Source organism: Podarcis filfolensis (assembly GCF_964270895.1).
Source record: "Podarcis filfolensis genome assembly, chromosome: 5".
In the NCBI taxonomy this organism is placed as follows: domain Eukaryota; kingdom Metazoa; phylum Chordata; class Lepidosauria; order Squamata; family Lacertidae; genus Podarcis; species Podarcis filfolensis.
The window spans coordinates 19,140,341-19,161,268 of record NC_139608.1 but is presented as its reverse complement, the minus strand read 5'-3'; the positions used below and the strand labels follow the sequence as shown (position 1 = coordinate 19,161,268).

Genomic DNA, 20,928 nt, shown 5'->3' with positions numbered 1-20,928 from the left:
CCTTGGAAGTGCCAACTGGTCACCGAATGCATTTAAGAAATAAGAAAGATTGATTTGTTGCACTGCAGCAGCTCAGTGTACGTTGACAACACACACACACACACACACACACACCCATGCTTATACAGATAGAGCACTTACTCACAACCTACTTGGGTAACTGAATATATGAACAATTTGGAGGAAATAATTGTAACGGAGTGGAAAATAATCTCAGCTGTCATAAGTGGGGGAATCGAAGTTGTCTCCTTGAGAGATTCACTCACCAACAATATCCATATGATCACCAGCTTTATTTACTTGTTATGCGGTTTGACGTAGAGCAAAAGCCGTTTCTCATCTGCATTACATTTAAAGTGGTAAGCTTCATGGCTAAAAGGATGAGCCAGAGGCTTCCATGTCTCTAAACACACAGGGTGACTTTAAGCAAGTGTGTCTCTTATCTCTCTTGTAGCATGAAGACAGCAACGCCTACAGAATTGCTGTAGGATTACCAAGATAACATATGTGACATGCTGTGAACACAGAAATAATGTGGGCACTATGAGGTTTCACTGGAGGACTAAGTAGGAGGAATCTGCCTCTGTGGGGGGGGGGATGTTTACAGGGGTTCTATGGGCTAGCTCCTCCACCTGATGCACTGCCCAGCACCCACATTTTCAGCAAGCATGAGAAGCCCCTACACATGGAGTGGAGAGAAATCAACCAAAAAATGATGGTTCAAAAACTGGTTTATGATCTTATTTTCTTTTTGGAAAATAAAAAAAAATGTTATCATAAAGAAGAAGAAGCCCCTACACACAAAGTGTCAGGGTCTCAGCCCATGGTTTCTGCAAGTGGGATCCACACACCTTACTCTGTGTACCAACAGGTCAAAAGAGGGATCTGATGGATTCTTTTCCAATGTGCTGGAGTGCCACCACTGCCGTCAGCGAAAGGTGGCAGTGGAGCTGGCAACTCAGCAGGCATCAGGTGGCTCAAGAAGATCCACCAGGTTCCATCTGGTCCTTTAAAGCTACTGGCTTTAACTGTTCTCTTCACCGTGTGCCTCACCACTCAGCTACAAACATTTTTGGACCATCTATTCCAACAAGGTAGAGGGGACTATCCACTGTCCAGATATAATCCTGTTCCAACAGTGGGCATTTCCAGACATATTCTGTGCAGCTAAGAACAGAAGGTGTGTGTGTATTCACAAGGGACTTGAAGCCAAATGTCGGCTTCTGTTCACATTCCAGCCATGCACTGCTGCCTGCCGCGAACTTGATAAACCCCTGGGTTTTCCGAGGATTGCTTGGAGCCATAAAAACAGGAGGGTAATCAGGAGGGTAGTTGGCAGGATGCAACACATGGCTGGCAAACTGGGTATGGCCACCAGCCACATGCTTGATAGGTTAACAGATTCTGAATGATTAGAATGGCAGACAGCTTTTGACAGAAGGGGGGACGGGACAGGAGCCTGCATTCAGAACACATAAAAAAATAAAATAAAAAGGTCTACAACTATTTCCCAAGGCTCTCTCTACCATCCCAGAAGCCTCTCAGGGTATTAACAAGTTCCTGAACCATTGATCCAAGGTTGCTCATGTAGGATGCTCAAGCAAAGACACAGAAGACAAGCCACAGGTCATACAAGCTATAAGTAAACTGCAATCTGCATTACGTTCCAAATCAGATTAGAACTCAGGTTTCACAGCTCTGCTCTACTGCAAGCCTTACAATTCAGACACAGGTGACAATTTCCCCAAATAGTAGGAATCATTTCCATTAAGAGGGGGGGGGGGAATAACCTCTGCCTTGCAATACACTGCAATTGGAATTCTAATTCCCAGCAGACCCTGGTTTGAAAGTTGGAGTCAGTCCATACTGGGCTCATGCGTGAAGTCCCCCATCCTTTACCAGAGATTAGTAGTACATCAGCACCAAACACATATCATGGTTAGCGTTTGCCGGGATTCCCATCTTGACCACAATTTTGGGCCAGCTCAGATGAAACTGATCCGATCTCATCTTCAGTCAGCAGCACCTTTGCCAACTATACGGCGATGGCCTAAATGCAGCCTCCACAGGTAAAATCCTATGTGCAGGTACTAAAATTACATAGTGAATTCCCCTGTTCTTATCTAGCAGTTAATCATGGGAGATTGGTGTAAGTTCATGGACTGCATTTAGAAAGGCCGTTTTCCAGATGGATGAGACAGGACTTCTTTGCTGGCTCCAGATATGCGATGGACCTGATCAGACCATTTGAGTATCATCCAAACCACCCAAAGAGCTTTGGCAAACCTGGATTAGTTTAGTGTTAACCACAGTGAGCACTGGCACAAATGTAATCCTAAACCATGGTTAAGGAAAATGTAATAGGAGCCCTGCTGAATCAGAACAGAGGCCCATCTAGGACAGCATTCAGTACACACAGTGGCAATCAGATGCCTATGAGAAGCCCACAGCAAGACATGAATTCAGGCACACTCAGGCTACTTAAGGGAGTGGGAATTCATGCCAGAATAAAGTGGAAGAAGGGTACAATTGTGTGCACTCCCAAGGCTACTTCCATACCACCAGCTCCGACCACCAGCACTGAGAACATACAGCCCCAAACTTAGAAACCTTTTAGTAAAACCAAAGCAAAAAGGGTTGTGCTGGGTTTTTGAACTGCTGCTATTTTGAGTTCATTCTGCATGCATTTAAAATTGGTTTTTAATAGTATTTTAGTTATGCTTACAAGTGTCCTTGGGAGGTCTTTCCTCTGAAACGGTGGTATACATAAATGAACAAACAATACTTCTTTAGAAAAAATCTTCCTGGGGATTTCCAGGGTCATATCTGCACCAGGCCAAAAGCATGCATGTCTATTTTTGCTATGTGTATCTTGGGAGTGGACTCATCGCCAGTTACAGCTTCCCACTGGGCAAACAGAAATGTGTACAACGATGGCCATATACAGAGAAGTAATGTCTGTGCATGAAATTACCTTGCGGGAAATATCACTCAGATAAGTCTAAAGTCATAACTGTAAAACTATAGCAGGCTTTAAATGGGGGGGATTACACATATTATTCAAACAGTGATATAAATATGTGGATTTGTTTTTCAGAGCAGAGGAGGTTTAAAATATGTATAAGTTGCACTTCAGAAGGCAGCTCTAAGCACCTTTCCTAGCATGGGATCAAGAGATTATTCCAATGCTGCGTCAGTATTTCTCTCTTTGTCAAGGAAAATCTATACAGATGAGGGAAAATGAATTTTAGATTACTTCTAAAAGTCTAAGTATAGTGCATTGACTATACAGAAATGAATGATGCTGCACTTCCATTGATTTAATACCAGACTGTAAGCAATAGCAAAGCTGATGCCACACACAGACATCTAGGTTAATCTTCAATGAAATATTTAGTAAATATACTTCTAGATATAAAACATACTTATAGGTTATGAGTTTGTCTTGCGGCAAAACCATCCATTATTTCTACATCTTGGATTCACATCATTTATATGTATGTATCTCAGAGCACCATTTACCCCTAATTTAATACAAAGCAGGTGCAAGTTCAAAAGGACCAAAGGACAAATCTGTCCACTTCTGTTTCTTTCAGTTCTCATTTTTCCAACGATAAATTCAGTTTGCATTTAAAATAAAGGCCTCATGGAAATTCAGCGTTTTAGTGTGCATCTTTTCTAATATACGTGTGTACATACAATTTGCCTAACACACCTATTTTTGCAACACAATTTACCCTAATGTAAAACATTTTTGCATGCTACTGTCACTACTATATGCATTTTTATTGCAGCATCGTTTTTGTACACGTTACTCATCTGGAGAACTCAATTTCAAAATTCAGAGAAGTGCAAATTTCAAAGGATGGTTGTGGTTCAGTTCCCGTACTTTTTTCTCACAAGTGCAAATGAGACCAGCTCATCTTTAACTGCAAAACGAAATGAATTTCTTCCCATCCCTAAACCTAAGTGATATTGGCTCACATGTCCTTTCATTCTCTTTGGGCATTAATTCTGATACCCAATTGGTTCAAGAATGGGACCTTGGCTCCTGGGCAATGCAGCTGTTTCTAGTCCACATCAAGCAATATCCGAGCACCTTAACATCCATTCTGAAATAATATGATGACCATACTATCAGCAAGAGATGGGGGGAGTCAATGATCCACGAGGCCAGCTCAGTGTTACAGGCATAGAATGCTGAAATTTGAAGTGAAAGAAATATCACTTAAACAAAATGTACCATATACGGCCGACGCCATGGACTGGCTGGATGCCAAGGAGTGGTGGGAGGCAAGAGCTGGGAAACCTCCAAGGGAACCCCCAGGGGAAGAAGGCTCAGAGCCAGGGGATACTGCATCACGGTGTGGTACGCTGGTTTGCCATCAACTGATAGGAAGTGCCTACAGAGGGTGGCAAATACAGCACAAGATATTATGGGCTGTCCCGTGAATCCGCTGGATGACATCGCGGAAGAACGTTGCCTCAGGAGAGTGAGGAAAATTCTCAGAGATGATTCACACCCTGGCCAGCACTTTCTTGATCTCCTGCCCTTGGGTAGAAGATATAGAAGCATGATTAGTCGCACCAACAGGGTAAAGAACAGCTTCTATTCATGGGCTGTTAGGCTGCTGAATGAAAAGATAACAGCAGGGCAACTTACTTTTGAGTTTGGTGGGTGTGTGTCAGTAAATGAGGGGAATTAAGACTAAGAGAGCTGAGTGGAGGGTGCTCGTGTAATCTCACTGTATACAAGTTGTACAAGTGACAATAAAGTATTTCAATTTCAATTATTGTTGGTGGGACAACAATGAGTGCTCAGAGGGAGCAGACTGGGAGAGAGATGTGTCGGAAGCTGAAACGGTAACAGGGTTTAGTAAGTAGGAAGAGGCTGGGGCAGAATCAGAGGCAGATGTACAGGCTGGAGAAGAGAGGAGGTTAAAAGGCACCACAGCCCCTCTAGACAGCAACAAAGTGGTAGCATTAGGGAAGCATCGCGGAACAAACCAAAGCAGAATAAATCCACCAGTAACGTCAGGAACATGCAGCAGTATGCACACACAATAAAACACCAGTCTTGCAGAGCTCTTGCGGAGGTATAAACATGCCATACCCATCTTGAAGCCAGAGCACTCCTCTGGCGCTACTTTCAAGGAGGAATTTAGAATGACGCACATCTACTGCTGCACTGTTGCCATTACTCCAAGTGGTTTAGAGAGGGCTCTCCGTTCCCTTGCGGTTTTATGCTTGGAAATGCAAACATTGTTTCATCAGATAATGCCACACTGGACAAACAGAACTTCTCTGTTTAGAATGGAACATAGCAGGCCGTCTGGGATCAAGGGCCTTAGATGAGCGCTTGCAGTACCTGGCACTTAAACCCTAATTTAATTTGAATTAATAAAACCTAGTATGTTTAAAACAAAGATGCGTTTAGAGTTTGTCGTTTCTTATGGGTTTACGACCACCTTCCAGCACACGCCTCGTTACAAAATCTTGGGCCAAAGACCAGCCTTCTTGCAAAAAAACCCCCTGTGGTGTGGGGCTTCCAGAAAATCCTCCTATGCAAAAATCAGGTTATTTTGCACTAGAAGCATAGAAAGTCTATGTTTTGCGTTGGAAACATTTTCTGATGGCCTAGAGCAGAGATGGCCCTTCAGATCAGCCCCAGCCATGAACCATGGTCAGGAATAACAGTCAAGGGTGATGGGGAGGTTGAGATTCACAGCATCTGGAGGGCATCCTGTCCCAGAGAGCAATCTAATCTCACTAGCAGGCTTATCTTACTTGTATTTGGCAAACAAAGGTCAAAACACTGACCCTGCCGAACTTGCCTAATATTTTATTTGCAACTGGCATCCATTTATTGTTACTCAATGCACCTACAAAACATGACACTTATCCCTGGAAAAATAAAATGCAGAAAAATCTTCCATTTGTGGGAAATTTCCCCAGAAAAGGTCTGGCCCGCATCACAGCCAGTGACACTCCGCAACCAAGTTTGACGGTTGCTGATGTGAGGGGACACCAGTGGCTCTCCCTCTACTCTGTCCCTAATACCTCATTAAAGCAAAGGGTAAACTACTAGCAGAACAACAGGAACACAGGTGGTGCTGTGGTCTAAACCACTGAGCTTGGGTTTGCCGATCAGAAGGTCGGCAGTTCGAATCCCCATGACGGGGTGACCTCCCGTTGCTCTATCCCAGCTCCTGCCAGCCTAGCAGTTTGAAAGCACACCAGTGCAAGTAGATAAATAGGTAGGTGATGGTTTCTCGTGTGGTACAGAGGACAAAGCTTTCTGCACTCCAGTTCTAGGTGCTCCAGAACTAGATCACCAAATGTTGAGATAAGTGGGGCTGATTCCAGATAAAATCATTTCAGGCTAAAGCACAAACTGTTCCTAGAAATGACCTATTGAAGAGGCAGGGAAGATTCCAGGGTTGCAGTTGTATTAATCAGCAGAACACACAGAATGATGCCGTGGCACCTTGGGGACCAATTTGATTGCAGCACCAAGCTTTCATTGGACCAAGAAAGGCCAAAACAAACATTGGGTTTGAAGGTCTCTGGGGGCAAAATAAGTGAGCGGTCTATGGGGAGGTTGGGAAATGCATTAAAATCAAGATCCTGGGCAAACTGAAGTAACAAACTGTCCAACAAACAAATAAACAAGGGGGGGGGTTAATTTGAGAGCACTACAGGGAGAAAGATAAATAGATGAGTAAAGGTTAGCAATAAGCCCTGAAAAACTCCACTCAGCTTTTCAACAATGCAGACTTCCACAAATAAGAAGAATGCGATCTCCTAAAAAGTTAATTGGAATAGAGAGAGGGGGGCGGGGAGTGCTAGCAGTTTTTGCTACTCTCTAGATCAGGGCACAGCCCGCATGGCACAATGGTTAGAGTGTTGGACTATGACCTGGGAGACCAGGGTTCGAATCCCCTCTCAACCATGAAGCTCACTGGGTGATCTTGGGCCAGTCATAATCTCTTAGTCTAACCTACTTCACAGGGTCGTTGTGAGGGTGAAATGGGGGAGGAGGAGGAGGACCTTGAGCTCCTTGGAAGAAAACGGTGGTATATAAATGACATGAATGAAATGAATGAATTTCCAGCCCAAGGGCCATATTCTCTTTTGGGCATCCTTACAAGGGCCATATGGCAGTGGTGGGGCGGAGCCAGAGGAAAAAGTGGTGGGGCCATGGCTTCAAAGTATATCTTTGTATAGTGGGCTAGTTGCTACATGCACCCCTCTCTGTATCCTCCATCCATGCAAACAAGAGGCATTGTTAAGAGTTCAAAGACACATTCAAGTCAGTGAATGTTCAGGGCTTGCAAAGCAGGATCAGTGAAAGGTACAGCATGGGGAGAGTCTTGAGGGCCACTCCAAAAGGACTTGAGGGCCACATTTGACACCCAGGCCTGAGATTCCCCACTCCTGCTCTAGATACAGAATTCTTTTCTTTTTTATTACTTATTCAATTTATATACTGCCCTTTATTCAAAGACCCCAGGGAGATGTACGACATTAAAAACGTATTTTACATAGCATTAGAATAAAAGACAATGAAACCATCACAGAAAAACAATAACAGTCCCTCCCCCATTTAAAAGGTCAAAGATTGTTTAATGGCCAGTTGCCTGGATAAAGAGGAATGTTTTCGCCTTGTGCCTAAAGATATGTAATGATGGCATCTGGCAAGCCTCTCTGGGGAGAGCATTCCACAAATGGGGAGCCACTACAGAAAAGGCCCTTTTAAAAGTTGCTGTTGTCAAGGCATCTCTTCAGAGAACAAGACACTCTTCTAGATTCCATAGAAAAGTTGTGAACACTGTTCAAAGGGAACTTTCCCCTCCCATTCCAAGTACATCCCAAAATGCCTGGCAAAAATGGCACCCTATAGTCTTTAACACCTGTAGCCAAAAGCATGCCTGCCCTGTCAGTTCATTTGCAAGAAACGAGAGTAAGGGATGATGAGTCTGCACAGGATCTGGAATAAGGGCCAGGCTTGGGAGCGAGAAGATGCAATATCCAAGCCATCATCCACACGAGGCTAGGCAACAGAAGCAAGATGAGAGATTAAGCAAGGTTAACAGAGCTGCAGACAGCCCAGATCCAGCTTGTTGCACAGGCAACCAGCCAAGATTTCATCTGATCAAGAAATAAATAGAATGACTTGTTAAAGCTCAGGTTGTATTTGGCCGGCCACCGCTGTTAAACAGGGTCACAGGAGGCCATATTATCTAGCAAGCCAAGGCACAATCATGTCTCCCTGGAGTCTAGAGCACCCTGTACCGAGCTTGTGAGGGCAGTGTGACATACACATTCCTCATCACTGAGCCTCGGACAGCTGAAGCTTCAGTGATGGAGAAATCTTCCTCAATCAAAGTCAGACTGTAAGTCCGTTTAGCTCTACACTGAAACCTTGGAGAGCTGCCGAGAATCAGACATGAGAGCGTTTCCCAGGAAAACTCAGGGATTGAATCCTGGAATCTCTTGCATGCAAAGCATGCGCCCTACCACCGAGTGACATCCGTTCCATCAATCGCTGGAGAGCCGTGACCCTTCTTCACTCACAAGGTTGAACTTTTACAGCACGCGAGAATAAGAACCAGCTAGCCTCAGGATGAGTCCACACTTCCTTTCTGCATGTTGCTAATCTGGATGCAGGCCGCTTGACTGAAAAGACTGAAGCCCAGAAAAGTGACTCATGCACAATAGGCAAGTTCTTCAGAGGATGGTATATTTCTTCCATGTCTTTGAAGCTGGAGCAAATGAATGACCATGGGAGAACGAGCTGTAGACTTCCTGAGTGCAGATGGCCAAGGGGCATCCTGTAGCATTCAGCCAAGCAGGATCCAATGCCCTTATTGAGCTTCTGGTGTTGGCCTGGCTTCTCCACCTAAGCCAGATGGCTAGGAACTGACGACAGCCAGACTGAACCTCTACCAAGCCACACACTTGCTCGCCTCCAAAGCGCCAGCCCTGACAACGTGTGGATGTAGAGCAGGCTTCCTCAACCAGATACCTCCAGATATTTTGCAATACAACCCCCATCACGACTGACCACCAGCCATGCTGGCTGGGGCTGACAGGAGATACAAGGCACCCGGTTGAGGAAGACTCTAACCTAATATCACTTAGGACCTCAAGGATCGCCTCTCCCCGTATGAATCAATCAACCCAGACCCTGCACTAGTCATCTGAGAGCCTTCTCTATGTCCCCCATCCAGGAGAGGTTTGGAGGGTGGCAACACAAGAACAGGCCTTTTCTGTGGTGGCTCCCAGATTGTGGAATGGTCTCCCCAGAGAGACTCGCCTGGCACTGTCACTACATGTCTTTAGACACCAGGCAAAAGCATTCCTCTTTACCTAGGCCTGTCGCTATGAAAGTGCAGGAGAGTAGGTCGTTATTACGATGATCATTTTACTATGAAGGCCATTCTGCCATCTTTTTTTTTTTAACTCACTGATGCTCTGCGATGTGTTTTTAATGTTGTACTCTGCCCTCGGACCTTCTGATAAAAGGGCAGTATAAACACTGAATGCATAAATAAATGAAAATGTAACTAACATTTGCAGTCTTCACTACTGGTTTTTTCCAGGAAAGGACTGAACATTATTGGCCATTACTGGCCAGGGAGAACATAATCAGGTGCAACTAGATGTCATCTGCATCCCACACTGAGAATTGTAAAGGAAGGGAATCTTTTTCAGACAGGGGACCACTTTCCTTTCTGGGTAACCTCCTGAATACCACATGCCAGTGGTGGGAGGAGCCAGAAGCAAAAGTGGGTGGGTTAAATTTTTGTCTTTGTTCAGTAGAGAGACACAGAGGATTTCCTATCCTCCACCCAGACAAGCAAGAGTCATTATCAGGCAAATGTGTTCATTAACGGTGTGTTGTAGGGTCAGCAAGGGCTGTGGCCTGGGGCAAATCACAAGGGCCGAATAGGAGGGCTGCATTTGACCCCTAGGCATGAGGTTCTCTACCCATGTTGCACTGCTTGGTCCAGTGCAAGCAGAGGGCTTCACTTCGCTTCTGAACCCATGCTATAAAGCTCACAGACACCTTCTGTCTTTTGTTTCAAGCCGTATCCTAAAGCAACCTCCCGCGACTGTTTTGAGGACGTCTTTTGTCATTTTCTTAAGTGGAACATGCTTATGCATTCAGCAAGCATCCCGGTCGCCCCACGATAACCATTTCATTATGTAAATGTGCCCAGAGGCTCAGGCAAAAGGTTGCAAGCTTTTTTTCAATAAATAAAAGTAATAGGTGCATTACTTGATTACCATTCTCTCTGAAGAGGCACACTTGTGGCAGGTATAAATTAAAACAAAAAGGTTCGGAAAAGTGAAAGTCAGGGAGGGCAGAAATTGCTCAGGGGTCCAGTGATACAGGTTTGGGGGGAGTATATATTGCTGGTTTTTTAAAAGAACCCCCTTGCATGCATCAGAGGAAGCAAGAGAGCAACAGATCCACAATGTGTGAATTTATAACAGCAAACCTATGGAAATGTAATCAGGACCACAAACAAAACGGTTAGCAAGCCGCAAGAGGTAGCATTACATCAAAACCTGAACATTTCTTTGCTTTTCAAAGCACATGCCTCCTTTGATTTGTCTCATTGTTGTATGATAGTGACATTACAAATCCATTTGGAATCACTGGCAGCCATCTCCTGCAGACATACCAATCGCAGACTTTGCTTATCCTTCTCTCAACAGTGATGGGGCTTCAGATGATCACAGCAGACGCTTGATCCCAACGTATCTTTCATTTCCACTAGTGCAAAGGTATCTGCTAGTTTGTGGGTGGCGAGCTATCATCGTTAAATTGAAAGGTTGTATGCTGTTGCTAGCGACTATGAAAAACGTGTCGACAGAAGAACTGGCGTGCTGCTAAACCCTATTCTGGCATTCAAAAGAATACACAAGGTTGCAAACTGCCTAGGGGCAGTGTATACCAACCCCAGCCTATCTGATCCCATGTGCACTACCCTGTCTGAACTGAGGATTCTATATGCATTAAGCCGAGGGCCCTTAGAATTCCTGATCCCATGGGATTCCCTGTAGCAGGGAAGATTGGAATATCCCTTCAGTCCAACCAGCTCAATTCGGCAAGGTGAGAGGTGAGGCAGGTAAGACCACCTCAGCACATAAAAGTTATAAGTAGGTAGGGGTACGGCCAGCACACAGACCCCTGGTCCCATCCGCAACTGTGTTTCCTGGGTTGTTTTGACACCTCTATAGGATTACAGGTAAGAGCTGAAAGCTACTAGGTCCAAGATCCCACATTATCAGATTTCTGTTCCGCATATTACACACACTTAATATGCTAATGCTAACGTGAGCTCCCGTTGTTAGGTCCCAGCTCCTGCCAACTTAGCAGTTCGAAAGCACAAAGTGCAAGTATATAAATAGGTACCGCTCCAGCGGGAAGGTAAACGGCGTTTCCGTGTGCTGCTCTGGTTCACCAGAAGTGGCTTTGTCATGCTGGCCACATGACCTGGAAGCTGTCTGCAGACAAACGCCGGCTCCCTCGGCCAATAAAGCGAGATGAGCGTCGCAACCCCAGAGTCGGTCACGACTGGACCTAATGGTCAGGGGTCCCTTTACCTTTACCTTTTAACATCTCATCAGTGGTTTACTGAACACTGATTTTTGTGCTTGGGTATGATAATGGGGAAAAGCTACCCTTCCAAATGATGACATGTACACACCATATTCTTATGGGATTTCCTCTTGGATGATCTCTCTCTCTCTCCTATACTAGGAGTAGGTCAAAGCTACTCCTTGGCACATTCATTTTTACCTTAGAGCAGAAGTGAGCAAAACCATGCCCTCCACATGTTGATGAACTACAGCTCCCATCGTCTCTGACCATTGGCCATGACAGCTGAGGCTGATGGGAGATGGAGTCCAACATCTGGAGGGCACCATGTTGACTACCCCTGACTTACACGTTTGCTTCGCTACCAAAGGGTAATACTACGTAATGCATGCACAAATCCTCAGCTAGCTGTGGAACATTGGCTATGTAGATCTTTATAACTTAACTCTTATGCCATTACAAGGACGTAATGGAAAAAAGCAGCTAACTTCCCAAGCCTTCGAAACCTGACCCTATTGTGCAAAGATTTGCTCTTGTAAGACCTACTTAAGTAAATGGTAGCCAATAGCCATTTAAGCTTCAAGGTTCTATACAAAACAGTCATCTCATGATTAAGTATTCATACAGTAGAAAGCGGTTGGGCTCTCTACCAACATTAAATGCACTATCAATGTCAAGGTGAATTGCAATTAGCATGCAACTGATTCGGTGCCGATAAAACTTTTATATTATTGAAACTGGGATACACTTCATGACAACACTAATTAACACTGTCCGGCTGTAGTCTTGATTTTTGCTACTTACCTGATGGTTCTAAAACTGTGTCTGCTTACATAACGGAGAATGCACCATGAGACATTTGCAAGAGCCCAAAACACATGCTGGTGGCAAGAGAGTTAGCCTGTGATCTTACTGACTTCTCACTAACAGGCTGCAAAATACTGACAATTACATAACTAGCTTGACATTCAGCAGCGGTTCATAGGCAATTGACCGAAGAAATCTGAAAACCTTGTGAACCCTATGCATTCGTTGATCTAAGGCACCACATTCCAGACATTTTTAGCAATGACTACTTCTACTGATAAATTGTGGATATGCAAAAACACTTATACCTGACCAACCTTGCGTGACCATCCTTAGCTTCCAAGCAAGGCGGAGCGCTTTTAAGCTCCCAGACCTGCTTACTGAGCTCTAGGAGATTCTCATAAGATCTCGTGGAGTTCCTGTGAGAGCATCCCACAGGCCAGTGAGCAAGTCTGAAAGCGAAAAAGATCTCTCCACACTGGGAAAACCCAGTTTGAAAAGAGCTTTTAAGACCTTGCGTGCAAGTGGTCCAAGCTAGTTCAACTCCCCGAAACAGATGCTCAAGCAACCATCTAACTACTAGTATTTCTTTGCACACAAGTTGCCTTCCCCAACTTGGTGCCCTCCAGGTGTTTTGGAGTACAATTTTCATCCTCCCTGATCATTGGTCATGCTGCATGGGGCTAATGGGAGTCATAGATCCAACATCATTTCTTTGGCCCCAGGTTGGGGAAAGGCTGATTTAGGGCATTACACTGGAGCCTTCACTTCTGTTTTGACACCGGAGATCTCAGCTTGGTTTTGTTTTGCGAAACTTACCGTATTGGCTCGAATATAAGCCCCAAATTCTGACAGTGAAAAGTTACAAGTGTGGTTTGTATTCATGACCTTATGCCACCGGCAAAGTGGTGTGGCTCCTCCCCTCCAGGAAGCAGCCCGGAGTGTGGGGCAATGGGGCGCAGCCTGCCCGCCACTCCCAAGCCTCCCCTGGCGCCAGCTTGGGGAGGCAGTGCTAGGGGTGCCAAGAGGCGGTATTGTCAGGAGGTGGGTGGGCAGTGCACTCAGAACCGAGCACTGGCCGTCCCCACCCCCACCCCCCTTTTCAGGGCGGTAGTGCCAGGAGGCGGGCCACACACACAAATAAGCCTTGAATTTTAAAGGTGTGGCTTATTTGCAGGTGCGTCTTATATTTGGGCCAATACGGTACTTCTGTGTTTCCCCTTTCTTTGGGAAAATTTCCCTGTCCTCTGCTGGGATGATCACAGCAAGCTCTCCCACGTCCCTGAACAGGGATGTCACATAAGCCTGCAACCTGAGCCACCGAAACCGAGGACAACTATACCAATTAGATTGTCTAAGGATCATTAGCTCCTCTTGGCCACTCACTTAGCAAGGGGAAGAGCACACAGCTCAGATTACAGCCTTTGGTGACATTTCAGATTTAGGCTCATCAGAGAGAGAAACCATATTTCTGCTAGACCTATCATTCAGTTTATAAAAGAGAATTAGAATCAACCTCCCAATGCTTTAATCACAAAGGAAGTAAAAGTGTCCTGTTTCTCTCTCTCTCTCTCTCTCTCTCTCTCTCTCTCTCTCTCACACACACACACACACACACACTTCTTTTCCAAGTGATAGAATACTATTATATTATACTATTATACTATAGTATATTGTAATATTATTATATAGTATATGATATTATTATATAGTATATTATATTATTATATAGTATATATATTATATATTATAATATAATACTATTATATTATAGTAGCAAGTGGCTGTAGGTCATGCTGAATTTTTCAACTTTCATATTCCAAAAACGAGGGGTGCCAAAAAGTTATAACATGACTTGGGAATTCAAAAGATATTGTGAATATCTTTGTTGCTTTCTTTCTTGCCAATTGTTACACATCTCATTTAAAAAAACGACAAGCGTCTGGAACAGAATTCTGGTGACCACAGTCCTCTGCTACTACTGGTAAGGGCTCTCAAAGCCTCTCTTGGTTTTAAGTAAGGCTGAGGGCTGTTTTTTTAGTTTGCCAAGATCCTAAAACAAAGCGAATGGGAAACGCCGAAGGTGTCCAGGGAAAGTACTGCAGATCAACGGGGGAGCCCCTGCTTTGAATGCAGAAAGCTCTGGGTTCAACTCCTGGTGTCTCCAGGTAGGGAGGCTCTTTGCAGGAACTATGGAACCAGAAGACAGCAAAGCAGGGAGGAGGGAGGAGGAGGCAGAGTCCCCAAACACTACAAGACGGATCATATCTTAGCAACACAGCATATATAGATGGCCCTGCTTGGTGGCTTCCCACAGGCATCTGGCTGGCCCTTTGAAAACATGATGCCAAACTGGACGGAGCCTTCAGTCTGACTCTGCAGGGCTATTCTTATGTTCTTATCCAAGGCTGGCCAACTCATTTTGGCACATGAGGCAGAAAATTCCGCAAGTGCCTTTCCTACTTGCAGGGCTTCTGTTCTTACACCCCATATTTAATCCATGGGCCTCTCTAATTAAAGGATCTTAGGTAACCAGGGTGGAAAAATATCTCTCTCCCCCATGGCAATGCACCTTATCAGGAGCTGGAGGGCCTAGAGGCAGAAACATTTGATTCTGTATGTAGCTGTGGCATGGAAAATCTTTCACCTGCCAGGATTGCCACAGGGTCCTCCTGGACGGGACAGGCTGTAAGAGGCCTCCTCTGTTTGGGCAGGCTGTAGCTTTGCCTGAGCAACAAGATCTTCCTGGCTCTCATGTGCGTTTCTGAGTGTTCCTCGCCTCCGGTTCCTGGCTTGGTCTCTTGGCTCTGATTCCCTGGCTCACCTCTGACAGCTGTCTGTACCTCAACCTCAACACAGTGCCAGCCAAGAGGAGAAAACCCTGAGCTAGGGTAGACTAACGGCCTGGCCCCCGGCAAATCCTCATAAGCTTAAAAGCAGGCCTGCGTTAGCTTACAGAAGACAAAGCGATTGCTTGCCCAGAGCACTGGCCCCGCGGAAGAGGCAGATGGACAACCAACAAACACGAAGCGATCGAGCCAAACTCCAAGTCAAGATGCGCACAGGCCCATGCCAGCAGCCCCATCCGTCAGCTGCAGGGAGCAACTGTGAAATCCTTCAAATTAGGCAGCTCTTGGGGGGAAGCTGGAGAAGGTACTTCAAAAGTCCCTTAAAGGCAGAAGCTGCGCGGAGAGATTGGCAGCGGAAATACAGGCCCAGCACAGCTGCAAGGGGAGAGGCAGGCCTGGTATGGGAAAAGACTTGCCCCTCTCTTATAAGCAACGTAAGGCTTTTTAACAAGGAGGAGCATGGCGCTAGTAAGTTCTGCGGAACGTATTTTACAGTAAAAATAAAAAATAAAAAGGGCAGTGTAAGCTGAGATGTATTCCCGACAGTTTTAAGGAACCTAAAGGTTCCTTAGCCCTCAAATAACCGCTTTTAAGCGCAAATTCAACGTAAGCCTAGAAACAAAGAAGAAAATGGTAAGAGTCCAGTCAGAGGTCATTTTTCTAGAAAGTAGTAGCTTGTCTCAGGGCAGGGCTTGCCCCTTGGTGCCCTGTGAAACTTACTTCACATTCAGGAATGCAACTTTTGGGGTAAGGGAGTTCCAGGACGAAGTTCAGTTTGTTATGGCAAAACAAGGATTGTGTACATTGCTCTACCTACCCAGAAAATCTCCACAGAAGTGCCTGTAGCCATCAAGATTAGACGGACAAGCCAATCCATGAGTTTGGCTAGCTACTTTCAAGAACTTTGGCCCATTCAGAGGTGTCTCTCTGTACAGCAGGGGTGGGGAACCAAAGGTAGGGGTGGGGGCAGGGAATGTGGCCTACCAGGCCTATCTGTCTGGGCCTCAGAACTCTCCCTAGGCCACAGCCCTCATCGGTATGGCTCACAACCCAAGTGTTTTTGCCTGGCTGGAGGGTGTCCTTGAACTCTGACAATGCCTCTTGCTTGTTTCGATGGGGGATGGATGACAGAGAGGGATGAGTGTGTGTAGCAATTTGCCAACTGTGCAAAGGTGAAGTTTTAATTCGTTGCTCTGCTCACTTTTGCTTGTGGCCGTGCCCACATCTGGGATGTGGCCCTCACAGGTTTCCCCAGAAGGCAATGCGGCCCTTACACTAACTAACTGCCTCTGGTGTAGTGCCTTTTTCAGCCATTTTGGGAACATGACTTGAGGGGTGAGGTAAAAATACCTTAAATAAGCAAATACAGGAGCCAATTCCCATATTTGGGGCCTGACACAGAACATCCTTTCACTCGTCACACACAGGTAAATTTGGCTCTGCCACATTGTGTACATTCAGCAGGGAACTTCGCCCAACTGCAAATCCCCAACAAGTGCAGCTTTATGAAACACATTTGGAAACACAAGTCTACTGCATCCAACCTTAAGATGTTTAGGGTTGTGGCATGTGAAAGAGACTCATCCATGCTCAGTTTATCTGTGGCTGAAGACACTTCTTTTAGGAACAGGTTTTTGCCACCAATACACAGCAGCCTTTGTTAATGTTTTAAGACCAAGCCACTACCTCTGAGAAGTATTGGTGGGGGTGGGGACAGGAAACATATTTCAGATTCAAATTATCTAGCTGGACAACCTGCACATGGCAAAACACTCATTTTAAAGGTTTATCTTCTCCCCCTTAATGCAAGAGCTGCAGCGGTGCTGAGAAATACGTTGTAGGGCTTGCACTTCCCCTTATCAGAAGAAATGCTGGGTGCCCTGGAGCACTTTTATAACTACCAGGGAATGGGAAAAGTAAAGATTTACTAGAGGATATTTTATTGGCTGAAAGAACCCAGTCTCCACGCCAGTCCCCGCTATTAAAAATGGAAGTATAATATAATTAATGTTTACCCCCAAAGGCGATTGCCGAAAAAGGGAGGGGAGAGCAGGGTAGGGAAGAAAGGATTTGCCAATATTTATGATGACTCGAAAATGTGCAAAGGATGAGGGGCGGGGGGGGGGGGAAGAACCCTGCAAGGCTGGAATAAATGAAAATAAATGTCCATTTCTCCCAGGGAGCCTTGAGGTTTCCTGTATGATGTGCAGAGGATAATTGTGCTGTGGCTTAGCAGTTAAAACACGTAGTTTGATTGTCTGGTTGAAGATCGTCAGCTGCTCACACAGCTGTGAATCAGACAAGGTCGGAGATGATGAGAGCCAGCAATGTTTCAGCATCATAATCAATTTGTAGCATCAGCGGCCTGATGGGTGCTCTATGCTGCCACCCACTTCTCTTCCCAAAGTTCATTAAAAGTTCCCACCAAGAAGAGTGATGCACCCTGCTCCTCTCTTCCCCGCCCCATCTTATCTCATCATCCAATCAGCCTTGAGTCCCACTACTCAAAAGTTGACAGCTTTGTCCCACCTCGCCACTCTCCATATCCTTGAGCTGTCTTTCTTGGAATGAATTTTCATCGAAACAATGCATTTTCAATTAGAGTATTTTATGGCTTGTATAACAGCCCAGGCCCTAAGCGCCCATTACTAAAATCTGCTGGGCTGGCCTGTGCATGAAAAGAGAAGGGAGTCATCTGGTGACTATGCATTTTTTGCCAGGTGACCAAGATGCTTATTAGAATCCTGAGAAGCATCTTGTTCTAAAATATGCAAGAATTACTTTAGTCCTCCCACAGAACTGCTTTATACCAAGTCTAGGTCAGTCCATTCAGAAGATCCCCTGAATGATCAGACCAAGCATCGATCTCGTCCGGCATCCCATTTCCCACGCCAGCCAACTAGAAACCACTAGGAAGCCCACAAATAGGGCATGAAAAATCAGTAATCTGAAACCGGAGATTGCATATAACCATAATGGCTAATCATCGCTGATATTTTCCTCCAGTAATTTACCTAATTTGCAGTTTTGCAAAGCAATTTCCCCTAATGTAGTGCACAACTACATCTTATGACAGCAGATTCTATCAATTACGTGGGGTGTGTGTGTGTGTGTGTGTGTGTGTATGGTGCTTCCTGTTGCTTGTCCTGCATCTCCTGACAATCAGCTTCATTAGATGGTCCCAGGATCTAATTTTACAAGACTATTTTGATGGAAGCGCTAATCTCAGCAGATGTGATGCAAGATGAAGGTACCTTGGACAGCTCCAATCAGGGATCAGGTTGCATACTATACTGCAGGGGTCGGCAAGGCTCCGTGGGCCGGATCGCGTCTGCGCAGATGCTATTTCCGGTGTCTGCGCAGATGTGACTTCTGGCGTCTGCACATGCACAGACACGATTTCCAGCACCATGGAAGCGAATCCCTGATCTGCGCTGTGCCAGTTTAGCACAGCGCACGCGGCGTTGCTGAGCAGGCGGCTCGGTTCGGGGGCCGTTTAAATGACCCCCATGGGCCGCAGGTTGCTGACCCCTGCTGTACTGCATGAGAACAGAGCTTAGTTGTTGCTTTAGCAGGAGTTAACTATTGGACTGAGTCTCATATAGGAAGCTGCAGCTCTGCCTTACTAGCAAGCTATACTCTGCCTTTACGGTTGGAGGCAGCATTATTTCTGAAGACCAGCTGCTGGAAACCACAAGAGGAGAGAGATCACTGCTGTACTCAAGCTTCCCATAGGCATCTGGTTGGCCACTGTGAGAACAGGATGTTGGACTAGATAAGCCACAGGACTGAGCCAATAGGCTCTTCTTATGTTCCTATCTATGTGCAGGACTAGTCTTCTTTTTTAAAGTCCCTAAATTACACCTGGTCTGATTTACACTGTGCAGGGGACAGAGAATGTACACTCAAATTCTGATTTGTAATTCAACCTTTAAACATTTGGTTCATCAATTAAAATGACCCATGTTTGCTTTTCAGCCCCTAGCGTAGATGTCAGCAACTGAGAGAGATTTTTTTTTTAATATAAGCATGATGTTAACAGCATAAATATTTACTCCAGTCCTAATGCAGATGCAAGCATTTCCCATCAAGGCTGGAGGAAAGTTCTATAAATGGGAAACATCACTAATGTCCATGAAATCTTGTTTGAATCTGAGGTTTGGCTGTTTATTGAAAAGGTTATCAGGCAAAAACAAAGCCTTTCACTATTTCAGTGCAGTACATAGCAAACTCCTTCCCCCAGCCACAACTTATTCTGCCTGAAATCTACTGTCAGTCTGTCGAGCTCAGTATTGTCTGCTCTGACTGCCAGGCAAGGGCAAGGGAAATTCCCAATTCAACCTAGGCTGTGTACACAATATACCTTCAAAGCACACTTGAAGCACGCTCATAAGAGGTTAGACCAAGGGCCACACTTACTCATCCCTGATTTATGGTAATCACAAACAGTAGAATATATTTCGCAGATACCTTTTCAACAGGTATGTAGAAGGGATGAGAAAGGTAGAATGGGGGGGTTGATGGGTGCAGCAGTCATTGGAACATGTTAACACCAAAGCAATGGAAAAGATAACAATAATTTTACTATTTACATGCCACCCATCTGACTGGGTTGCCCCAGGCACTCATGGAGGCTTCCAATGTAACAAAAACACAGCAAACATCAAACATTAAAAACCTTCTCAATACAGGGATGCCTTCAGATGTCTTTGGAAAGTTGTGTAGTTGTTTATCTGATTGTCATCTGATGGAAGGACATTCCACCGGGGGGGGGGATGAGAAACAACTGCTGGGAAGGCCCTCCACCTGGTTCCCTGTAACTTTACTTCTCACAATGAGGGAACTGCCAGGAGGCCCTTGGAGCTTCATTCTGCGTCAAGGGCCTTCTGGCGGTTCCCTCGCTGCGAGAAGAGAAGTTACAGGGAACCAGGCAGAGGGCTTTCTCGGTAGTGGCACCTGCCCTGTGGAACGCCCTCCCACCAGATGTCAAAGGAAAAAACAACTACCAGACTTTTAGAAGACATCTGAAGCAGCCCTGTTTAGGGAAGCTTTTAATATCTGAAGGACTACTGTATTTTAATATTTTGTTGGAAGCCGCCCAGAGCGGCTGGGGAAACCCAGCCCTATGGGCGGGGAATAAATTATTATTAAAAAGGTAAAGGTAAAGGACCCCTGACAGTTAAGTCCAGTTGCATACAACCCTGGGGTTGTGGCGCTCATCTTGCTTTACAGGTCAAGGTGAGCCGGCGTTTGTCTGCAGACAGTTTTTTCCAGGTCATGTGGCCAGTATGACTAAGCCACTTCTGGTGCAACGGAGCACCAAAACCACAGCAGCGCATGGAAATGCCATTTACCTTCCCACCAGAGTGGTACTTATTTATCTACTTGCACTTTTGGTGTGCTTTCGGACTGCTAGGTTGGCAGGAGCTGGGACCAAGCAACGGGAGCTCACCCTGTTGCGGGGATTCAAACCGCCAACCTTCTGACTGGCAAGCCCAAGGCTCAGTGGTTTAGACCACAGCACCACCTGCATCCCTAAATTATTATTATAATATTATTATTGGAGCTGTATCTCAGAGTCCAGGCTGAGTGACAGGAGTGGAGACGTTCCTTCATGTGTACAGGGCTGAGGTCGTTTAGGGCTTTGAAACACTCTGA

General features: G+C 45.5%; 1 protein-coding gene across 2 annotated transcripts in view; it reads right to left on the bottom strand.

Annotated features, from left to right (window-relative positions):
• Positions 1 to 20,928, bottom strand: part of PPM1L (protein phosphatase, Mg2+/Mn2+ dependent 1L) — a 172,872-nt gene that overhangs the window by 142,225 nt on the left and 9,719 nt on the right. The window lies entirely within an intron of this gene.